We start from the raw sequence: 11,171 nt of genomic DNA on the forward strand, positions 1-11,171 counted from the left end.
GGAACAGGTACTGAATTCCCATTTTGCAGATGAGGAACTGAGGTCCAAAGAAGTTAAGTGACACATCTCCTCCAAGGTCACATCTCCTCTAAGGTCACATCTCCTCCAAGAGGGCTTCCTTGGACTAAGCCTTCTTTTCCCCGTCTCACTCTCCCTTCGGTGTTGTCTGTGTTCTTGGATCTGTGACCTTTAGACATTTGATATTCGCCCTACCCCGCAACCCCATGTACATATGTACATATCTTTAAATTATATATTATAAATGACATTTATTCATATTAATATCTGTCTCCCCCTCTAGATTGTAAGATTATTTGGGGCAGGGAATGTGTCTGCTAATTTTACTGTGTCGTACTCTCCCAAGATGTTAGTGCATTGCTCTGCACCTAGTAAGCACTCAGTAAATACCATTGGCTGATTGACTTGCCAAAGCCACATTGTGGGTAAATGGCAAAGATAGGATTAGAACCCAGGTCCTCTGACTCCCAGACATGATAGTGCTGAAAGAAAAGTGATATCTTCACTAACTTGCCTTTGGTTGATTCACTCTGATCTGCTGCTACAGATATTGCTCCTATTCCTGTTGCTATTCTGGGCATGAATTATTATGAGAGCAATAAAATAGCCTATTTTGGGGATGCAGATATATCTGCCAAGGAAGACTCAGTATGACCTAAATTATGACCTGCTTTGGAAAATAGACAATATACTGGGCTCCTTCCTCTTTTGAAGTGGTTATAAAAATGCTGCAGAATAACTTGAACATTTTCTATCTGATTCTTCATTTAACTCTGCACTGGTTTAGATGTTTGTTTTGTTTTTTTTTGTTATCCAAAATGATTGCAATATTTCAAATGATAAGTTGAATTATAGATATCAAAGGAGAATGATTATATATTAATCAAGGTCCTGAATTGGGTCATAAAATAAATTTTGTAGGTGAAATCAAGCAATGGTTTTTATTGAACATTTACTATGTGCAGAGTGCTGTACTAAGTGCTTGGGAGAGTTCAGTACAATAGAATGATCCCTGCCCACAATGAGTTTATATTCTAGTGGGGGAGACTGACATTAAAATGAATTACCAGATAGAATAAGCGGCAGAATATAAGAATATGTACATAAATGCTGTGGGGCTGGATTACAGCATTTTAAATTGTTACCAAGAGACTAAGCTGGCAATTTAGGAAAAGTAGGAATTATGGAATTTATCGCAGGTACAGCAACTTTTTTTAATGGTGCTTGTTTTGTGCCAAGCCCTACATTAAGCACTGGGGTAGATGTGAGATGATCCGATTGGACACAGTCCCTGTCCCTCCTGGGGCTCACAGTCCTTTTAGACTATTAAATGAATAAATGAAAATAGAAGGGAGGAGAATCGAATCGCTATTTCCCAGATGAGAATTTAAGTGTCCCAAAGTCACACAGCAGACAAGAGCAGAGGCAGAATTAGAAACCAAGTCCCATCATATACTATGATAACAAGGACGATGGTCCGGATGGATTAATGTGAAATCCTTATTTGGTTTTAATCTTCATTCGAACATATTTATTGAGTGCTTACTGTGTGCAGAGCACTGTACTAAGTGCTTGGATCTTGACTCTTTTCCCTACTCTCAAAGATGGTCCAAGATGTTTTTGTCATTCTAGGCAAATGAAAACCTTTCTTTCTTTTTCCTTCTTCCTATGCTTGTGCTACAAACAACAAACATGTCAGGAGAAGGTAGAACAGCTTGTATCTAGCCCAGTGATTAGAACAGTGCCTGTAACATAATAAGGGCTTACCAAACACCATAAAAAACAGGTATTTTATCCCCATTTTACAGATTAGGAAACTGAAGAACAAGGAAGCTCATGATTGGGCCAAGCCTCTTGAAAAGCTGGGTCCATATGCAAGTGCTTAGAAAATATGATCATCATTATTGTATTGGTCTCCCTTCCTCCATACCTTTTCCCCCTCCAATCTATACTACCCACTGCAATGCAGGTTGTCTAGCACACATTGTTCCACTCAGAAACATCCATAGTTTCCCTTTTGCCTTGGAATCAATCAAAAACTCCTCACTGTTGATATCAAGGGACTCTCCCCAGTTGTCCCCATCTTACATACCAGCTTTCTCCATCTCCTTTCCAGCTTCCAGTTTTTGCTCCTCCCAAGCCCACCTTACTCTCAGATCACCTGACTCTTGGATCTCCTGTTCCTCTCCCTAGCTCATTCGGTTCCCCGCTTGGAATTCCTTTTCCCCAGGCTACCAAATGACAGCTCTTCCCTTCTTCAAAGACTTCATAAATTCCATTTTATCCAACAAGTCTTTTCTGGTCAATTCCCAACACCCCAAATCTAATCAGCTCCACAGCTAATAATAAAGATGATAATAATAGTAATGATAATAATAACATTTGTTAAGCACCCATGTCAATCAAGTCATATTTACTGAGGGCTTACTGTGTGCAGAGCACTGTACTAAGCTCTTGGGGAGAGTATAATATAACAATAAACATCCATTCCTGTCCATAATGAACATATAATCTAGAGGAGAGGCAGACGTTAATATAAATAAAGTAATTACAGAAATGAAGTGCTTGGTAGACACAAGATAATCAGGGATTGACCATTCCCTGTCCCACATGAGGATCAAAGTCTAAGTGGGAGGCAACCAATCGATCAATCAATGGTATTTATTAAGTACTTATTGTGTTCAGAGTACATGCAGCAGAGTTGATAGACACATTTCTTTGCTGACAAGCATCTCACAGTCAAGAGGAAAACCAGTGTTTAAATCCCCTCTTACAGAGGAGGCAACTGAGACTCCAGGAAGTTAAATGACTTACCCAAGGTCCCACAGCAGACCAGTGGCAGAGCTGGATTAGAATCTAGGTCTCTGACTTGCAGGGTGGTGCTCTTTCCACTAGGCCTCACCACTTCTCAAGCACTTAACATAAAATATTGAATTAAACCCACACTTAACATTTGTTTATATAAGTAGAATCAATTATGCATCTAATTATTTGCTCATTGTGGCCAGGGAAAGTGCCTATCAGCTCTGTTGTACAGTACTCTCCCTTAGTACAGTGCTCTGCACACGGTGAATGGTCAATAAATACCGCTGATTGATGGATCAGTGTTTCCATTATTTGAGAATACTTTCATATCTTCAACCCCTATTAGTGAATAAACACCTTGTGGTCAGGTAATATGTCTTGTGTTTCAGCTATCCTTTCCCAAGCACTTAATACAGTGCATTACATAGTAGGAAACAATAAAATACCATCATTACTGCTAGATGCCAGGGTAAATACATGATTGAGAAGCAGCGTGGCGCAGTGGAAAGAGCACGGGCTTTGAGTCAGAGGTCATGGGTTTGAATCCAGCTCTGCCACTGTCAGCTGTGTGACTGTGGGCAAGTCACTTAACTTCTCTGTGCCTCAGTTCCCTCATCTGTAAAATGGGGATTAAGACTGTGAGCCCCACGTGGGGCAACCTGATTCCCCGGTGTCTAACCCAGCGCTTAGAACAGTGCTCTGCGCTTGACAAATACCAGCATTATTATTATCAGATTTAACCCACTACTGTATAGCTAAAACCCAACAGAGTACTGCAATGTAGCAATGTGGAATTGAGTGCATAGAAAATGGTTATAAGGCTAGATTGCACCAAAAATAATTCCTACAGTAGAGTTTATGTCTACGTATATAAATAAGTTGGGTTAAATGAGGTAACTGAGGGACAGGGGTTGGTGGTGAGGTAGACGAGATGGAGACAGAATGAGGAGGTTGGCATTACAGGAGCAGAGTGTGTGGGTGGATTTGTAGCAGTAGATCAGCCAAGTTAGGTAGGAGGGAGAGAGGTGAAAGTGCTTTAATGACTTTGGTAAGGAGTTTCTCTTTGAGGAGGAGGTTTATGAAAAATGGGGAGACATGAACGGAATATATTTTTAGAAAAATGATCTGGGCGGCAGAATGAAGTATGGACTGGAGGGGGAAGGACAGGAGACAGGGAGATCGGCGAGATAGCTGATGCAATAGGCAAGGTGGGACATGGTAATAATAATAATAATAATAACTATGGTATCTGTTAAGTGCTTACTATGTACAGAACACTGTTCTAAGCGCTGGGGTAGTCACAGGGTAATCAGATTGTCTCACATGTGGCTCACATTTTTTTAATCCCCATTTTTACAGGTGAGGTAACTGAGACCCAGAGAAGTTAAGTGACTTGCCCAAGGTCTCACAGCAGACAAGTGGCAGAGTCGGGATTAGAACCCATGACCTCTGACTCCCAAGCCCAGGCTCTTTCCACTAAGCCACGCTGCTTCTCAGTGCTTGGATCAGCATGGTAGCAGTTTGAACAGAGAGGAAAGAGTGGATATTAGTTTCATTCATTTGATCTTTATTTATTGAGCACTTATTGTGTGCAAAGCACTGTACTAAGCACTTGGGAGAGTACAATACAACAACAAACAGACACCAACAGGATTTGGTGACAGATTGAATATATGGGTTGAATGAGATATCTGAGTCCAGGGTAATGCCAACGTTATGGGGCTCTGAGACAGGGAGGATGGTGGTGGTGTCTACAGTACTGGGAAAGACGAGGAGAGGACAGGGTTTGGTAGGGAAGATGAGGAGTTCTGTTCTGGACATGGTAGATTTGGTGGGACATCAGAGTAGAGATGTCCTGAAGGCGGGAGAAAAAGCCAGAGGAAATGTAGAGAAGGAGAAAGGACAGCGTTAAAGGGGGAGATATGGGAATCGTCTGCATAGAGGTGGTAGTTAAAGCCATGGGAATGAATGAGTTCTCCAAGGGAACCCAGAACCCCAAACTGAGCCTGGTGGGATTCCCAAAGCCAGGTGGAGAGGCAGAGGAATAACCTGTGAAAGAAACTGAGATTCAGCAGCCAGAGAGAAAGGAAGAGAACCCGGAGAGGATGGTGTCAGTGAAGCCAAGGCTAGATAATGTTTCAAGGAGGAGTAGTCCATCATGTCAAAGACAGCTAAGAAGTCGAAGAAGACTAGAGACCATTGGTTTGGGCAAGAAGGAGGCGATTGGTGACCTTAGAGAGGAGATTTTTCTTGGAGCAGAAGCCAGGCTTCATGTTTCAAGGAGAGAACTGGAGGAGAGAAAGTGGAAGTGGTGGGTAAAGACAACTTCCTCAAGGAGTTTGGAGAGAAATACTAGGAGGAAGATAGGGAGATAACTGTAGAGAGATTTTTGAGAGGAAGCAGGAGATCTCTTGTGGTAGTGCTGGGAAAGCAGTGTCTGTCAATCTATCAATGGTATTTATTGAGCACTTACTGGGTGCAGAGTACTGTACCAACTCTGAAATCCCTCTACCTAACCACACCCTCCTCACCTGTCTTCTCTCTCCACTGTCCTTTCCTGAAAAATCTCTTCTATTCCCCCAAAGAGACCTCCAATCTTTTGACCTGCACCGATTTTCTCAAGTCATCATGCCCCAGTTAGTCTCCATACCCTCTAGGCTGTAAACTTCCTCTAAAACTGTAAGCTTGTTATGGGCAGGGAACATATCAGCTAATTCTTTTGTATGGTACTCTCCCAAGCACTTAGTACAGCACTCTGTACATAGTAAGCGTGCCCATTATTGGGCAGGTATTGTCTCTATCTATTGCTGAACTGTACATCCCGAGCCCTTAGTAAAGTGCTCTGCACATAGTAAGCGCTCAATAAATATGATTGAATGAATAAATACCATAGATTGAATGATTGATTGATACCTAAACTATCTTCTCGTGATGCACACATTGATGCTCTCAACAGCACCATCTACTGAAGTCAACTCACTCACTCCCCTAACCCTTCACCGATCTCATAGCACTAACTCACAGCTCTGGATCACCTCCACAGTATGTTTCCTTCTCTCTTGTGCATGAGCTGCACGGTGCTGGCAGAAATCCAGATATCAGGCTGACCTTGTCCATCTTAATTTCACCCTTGCCCACTTTACTCTGTCCTCTCTTCTGCCCAGCAAGATTATTTCTCTCTCCTTATTGACTTCCATGCCCATTACCCTCACCAGTTTATAGATGAGGTAACTGAGACACAGAGAGGTGAAATGACTTGTCCAAGACCACACAGCAGACATTGGGTGGATCCGGGCTTAGAACCCATGACCCTCTGAGTCCCAGACCAGTGCTTTATCCACTAGGCCATGCAGCTTCCCCCTCTTCTCCAGACTCCATGAGGGAGTCTACACCTCCTGCCTCCATGTCCTCTCCCCCAATTTTTTCCTTGACCTCCTCCAATCTAGCTTCCACCCCTTTCACTCTATGGAAACTGCCCAACTGAAAGCCCATCAATGGGCAGGGACTGTCTCTGTTGCCGATTTGTACATTCCAAGCGCTTAGTACAGTGCTCTGCACATAGTAAGTGCTCAATAAATACTATTGAATGAATGAATGAATGAATGAATGAATGAATGAAAGGTCACCAATGATCTCCTTCTAGCTAAATCCAATGGCCTTTAGTCCATCCTAATCCTCCTCAACCTCCCAGTTGCCTTCAACACTGTTAACCACCTCCTGCTCCTGGAAACATTACCCAGCCCTGGCTCCACTGACACCACCTTCTCTTGATTCTCCTCCTATCTCTCTGGCCACTCATTCTCAGCCTTTTCCTCCACCTCCACTCCAATTCAAGCACTTGTCATATCTCATGTTGACTACTCTCTCCTTTCTGAACTCCATGCCTCCAGCCTCTTTCTTCTCTGTATTCCATACTTCACTCTACTGCCTGAATCATTTTTCTACAAATTCATTTAGTGCACATATTTACTCTCCTCAAATACCCGCAATACCTACTAATCTGTCTCTACATCAAGCAGGAACAGTTTCACCAAATAGCTTGTAATAATAATAATAGCAGGAATAATGATAAGAAAATAATAATAAATAATTGATAATCTCTTACATTCCCAGCACTAAATGATGTGATAGTTACAAGATAATCAAGTTGGGCATAATTTCTGCCTTTCATTGGGCTCACATTTCAAGTGGGAAGGAAAGCAAGTATTTAATCCCCATTTTACAGAGGAGGAAACTGAGGCACAGAGAAGTTAAGTCATTTGCTCAAGGTCACACACCAAGGCAGGTGGCAGAGCCAGGATTAGAACACAGGTCCACTTACTCTTAAACCTCTGCTCATTCTACTAGAGCACGCTGTAACTCGAAGCTAGGGAATATGCATCTCACAACTGTTATATTCTCCCAACTATAAATAATAAGTTGGTATTTGTTAAGCGCTTACTATGTGCCGAGCACTGTTCTAAGCGCTGGGGTAGACATAGGGGAATCAGGTTGTCCCACGTGGGGCTCACAGTCTTAATCCCCATTTTACAGATGAGGGAACTGAGGCCCAGAGAAGTGAAGTGACTTGCCCACAGTCACACAGCCGACAAGTGGCAGAGTCTACTTAGTGCCTAGCATTAAACTACTTAGTGCCTAGCATTTAAATGCTCAATAATCAATCAATAGCATTTATTGAACACTTTCTATGTGCAGGGCACTGTACTAAGCTCTTGGGAATGTACACTGCAACAGAGTTGGTAGATGTGATCGCTGCCCCCAAGAAGCTTACAGTCTACAGGGGGAGACAGACATTAAAATAGAGTAGTAATAGGGGAAATAGAGTAAATGACATTTACTGATTACGTGATTGATTCTGCTGGCACAACACAAGCCCTACTAATATTAGTTATGCTTAACATTAGGTTTGTCCTCTGCAGATTTGGTCTCAAAGTAGAATTTACTGAAGGAAATTCATCTTCCCTAAACATATTTGACTATGCAGCGTGGCTCAGTGGAAAGAGCACGGGCTTTGGAGTCAGAGGTCACGGGTTCGAATCCTGGCTCGGCCACTTGTCAGCTATGTGACTCTGGGCAAGTCACTTAACTTCTCGATTCCTCAGTTACCTCATCTGTAAAATGGGGATTAAGACTGTGAGCCCCACGTGGGACGACCTGATTCCCCTGTATCTACCCCAGCACTTAGAACAGTGCTTGGCACATAGTAAGCGCTTAACAAATACTAACATTATTATTATTATTATTATTATTATTATTATTATTATGCAGACGTGGCCAGCTACATTTATATTAGAACTCGATGGTCTGGTTTTACCCACTGTGAAAAGCAGGTTCGTTTCCCTACCTTTGCTTAGGTCGTGTACTAACAAAAATCAAGTTCCAGATTTGAGATTCTACCACACTTATGCTGTGGATAAAAAATAACTATTTCAAATATGCACAAAGATAGACCAAAACACAGAAATAAGCGGAAACCTTGTTTTGAATGGCCTTGGGTTGTGTGGTGTTCCTCTACAAGCATTAGAGGTGGTAGTTGTAGGAATAATAGTGTTTATTAAGTACCTAATGAATCCAAGGCACTACAGTAAGAGAGGGGAAAAAACAACAATGCGGGAGAGAATTAGACACGGTCCTGAGTCTCCAGGGGACCTTAAAAATAAAGAGGTGGAAGGGAAGGGGACTGGCAACAGATATGGAAGGATGCAATATTAATAATAAAACCAATAATAAAAATAGGAAAGACAAGAACAGTGATAAAAATGAAAAATGTAAACAGGGCTGGGGACTTTTGCTCATTAGGGTGATCTGTAAAGGATTGTAAAGAAGAGAGGTTTGTCAAGGATTTTGGAGAAAGAGAAAGGAGAGAGTTTGAAATGCTCTGCATTCAATAAGCACTCCAGAAATACCACTGATTGACTGATCGATTGATTAACTTGAGAAGGAAGGTGTGCTTAGGGTAGGGAGTGAAATAGAATCAGATGACTGCATCAGCAATCAATCATTCAACCATGTTTATTGATTGACTGCTCCTTTCCTCTTCTTCCATTCCCTTCTGCATCACCCTGACTTGCTCCCTTTGTTCTTCCCCCCTCCCAGCCCCACAGCACTGATCTGTAATTATCTGAAATTTATTTTATTTGTACAGATGTCTGTCTCCCCTACTCTAGAAGGAGGAAGCAATGTGGCTTAATGGAAAGAGCATGGGCTTGGGAGTCAGAGGACGTGGGTTCTAATCCCGACTTCACCACTTGTCTGCGGTGTGACCTTGGGCAAGCCACTTCACTTCTCTGGGCCGCAGTTCCCTCATCTGTAAAATGGGGATTAAGACTGTGAGCCCCCGGTGGGACAACCTGATTTCCTTGTATCTACCCCAGCGCTCAGAACAGTGCTTGGCACAACGTAAGTGCTTAACAAATACCATTATTACTATAATAATAATGATGTTGGTATTTGTTAAGTGCTTACTATGTGCAGACCACTGTTCTAAGTGCTGGGGTAGATACAGGGTAATCAGGTTGTCTCACTGTGGGCAGGGAACGCACATAGTAAGCGCTCAATAAATACTATTGAATGAATGAATGAATGAACGTGTTTCTTGATTGTTGTATTGTACTCTCCCAAGCTTTTAGTACACTGCTCTGCACACAGCAAGCACTCAATAAGTGTGACTGAATGAATGAACGAATTAATATTGTGCATTTACTGGGTCCAGAGCAACGTACAAATTTCTTGGGAGGGTACAATTGACACCTCTGAAAATACACATCTGGCTCTTGCAAATGAATTTTGTTGTCTTTTGGTGAAACCTGCCTTTAGATCCCTCCCAGCAATGTTTCCAATTTCAGACTTTCATCTAAAGTTGCTCTGATCACGCTTAAAATGTTGGCAACTTGGCTTAATGAGATTAAAAAGCTTCTGACGGCAAGTCAGAAGGCTGCTACTTTCCCCTCGAAAGATTTGACTTAAACACTGAAACTATTAGATATGATCACTGTCAAAGATAGTTTGTGTTCCAAGTTCCAAGCTATTATAGAGCCTCTGAATGGGATTTCTTGAGGACGGATTGAATATACCTGCATTTAAATTGATGCCCGAGAAGCATCACAGTCTTGAGTTGATTTAGAAGGAATCCTTCACCCACCCCTCATTCTGCCCACTCCATCCTTCACCCAACCTCCTCTGTAAATCACTCTCTAGGGTAGCCCTTTGGGATAGGATTTTACATTTGAAAATTAAAAAATAAAATGATCTGGTTATAAAACAAACAAAACCCAAACCACTTTGTCATATGGGAGAATTATTAGTGTCAAGAGCCAGAACAACTAGTCATTTGATTGGGTTCATTCATCATTCTTCGGAAGATAGCTGGCTGACCTAATTAACTTGTATCTGCTGTAGTGTTTAGGACAGTGCCTGTTACTGTGGTAAGCACTTAACAAATACCATTATTATTATACCTTTATTACCCTATTTATTTTGTTCATGAGGTGTACATCCCCTTGATTCTATTTATCGTGATTAAGTTGTCTTGTTTTTGTCCGTCTGTCTCCCCCAGTTAGATTGTAAGCCTGTCAGTGGGAAGGGATTATCTCTATCTGCTGCATAATTGTACATTCCAAGTGCTTAGTACAGTGCTCTGCACATAGTAAGAACTCAATAAATACTATTGAATGAATGAATGAATAATTAGAAGACCTAAATTTTTTTCTTAGTTGAATTTGTGAAGTCTGAAAATGGATTGAATGAAACTACTATATTGTACTCTCACAAGTGCTTAGTACAGTGCTCTGCACAGAGTAAGTGCTCAATAAATATGAATGACTGACTTAGGTAATCAGTGTATCAATCGAGAGTACTTATCGAGTGTTTACTCTCTGTCTCCCCTTCTAGACTTTAAGCCTGTGGGCGGGGAATGCGCCTACCGATTCTGTTGCACTGTACTCTCCCAAGCGCTTAGTACAGTGTTCTGCCCAAAGTAAGCACTCAATAAATGCCACTGATTGATCGAGATTCAAGGTTAACAGGTTGACCCACTTGAGGCTCACAGTCTTAATCCCTGAGGCACAGAGAAGTTAAGTGACTTGCCCAAGGTCACACAGCTGACAGGTGATGGATGAGGGATTAGAACCCACGTCTTCTGACTCCGAAGCCTGTGCTCTTTCCACCAAGCCACACTGCTACTATGTGCAGAGTACTACACTCAGCACTCGGCGAGAAAGCGCAGGTGGGAATTAGACACAGTTCCCGTCCCTCATGGGGCTCACATTCTAAGAGTTCATGAAGCAGCATGGCCTAGTGGAAAGAGGACGGGTCTAGGAGTCAAAGGTTCTGGATTCTAATTCTGACTC

Source organism: Ornithorhynchus anatinus, chromosome 1, assembly GCF_004115215.2.
Source record: "Ornithorhynchus anatinus isolate Pmale09 chromosome 1, mOrnAna1.pri.v4, whole genome shotgun sequence".
In the NCBI taxonomy this organism is placed as follows: Eukaryota; Metazoa; Chordata; class Mammalia; order Monotremata; family Ornithorhynchidae; genus Ornithorhynchus; species Ornithorhynchus anatinus.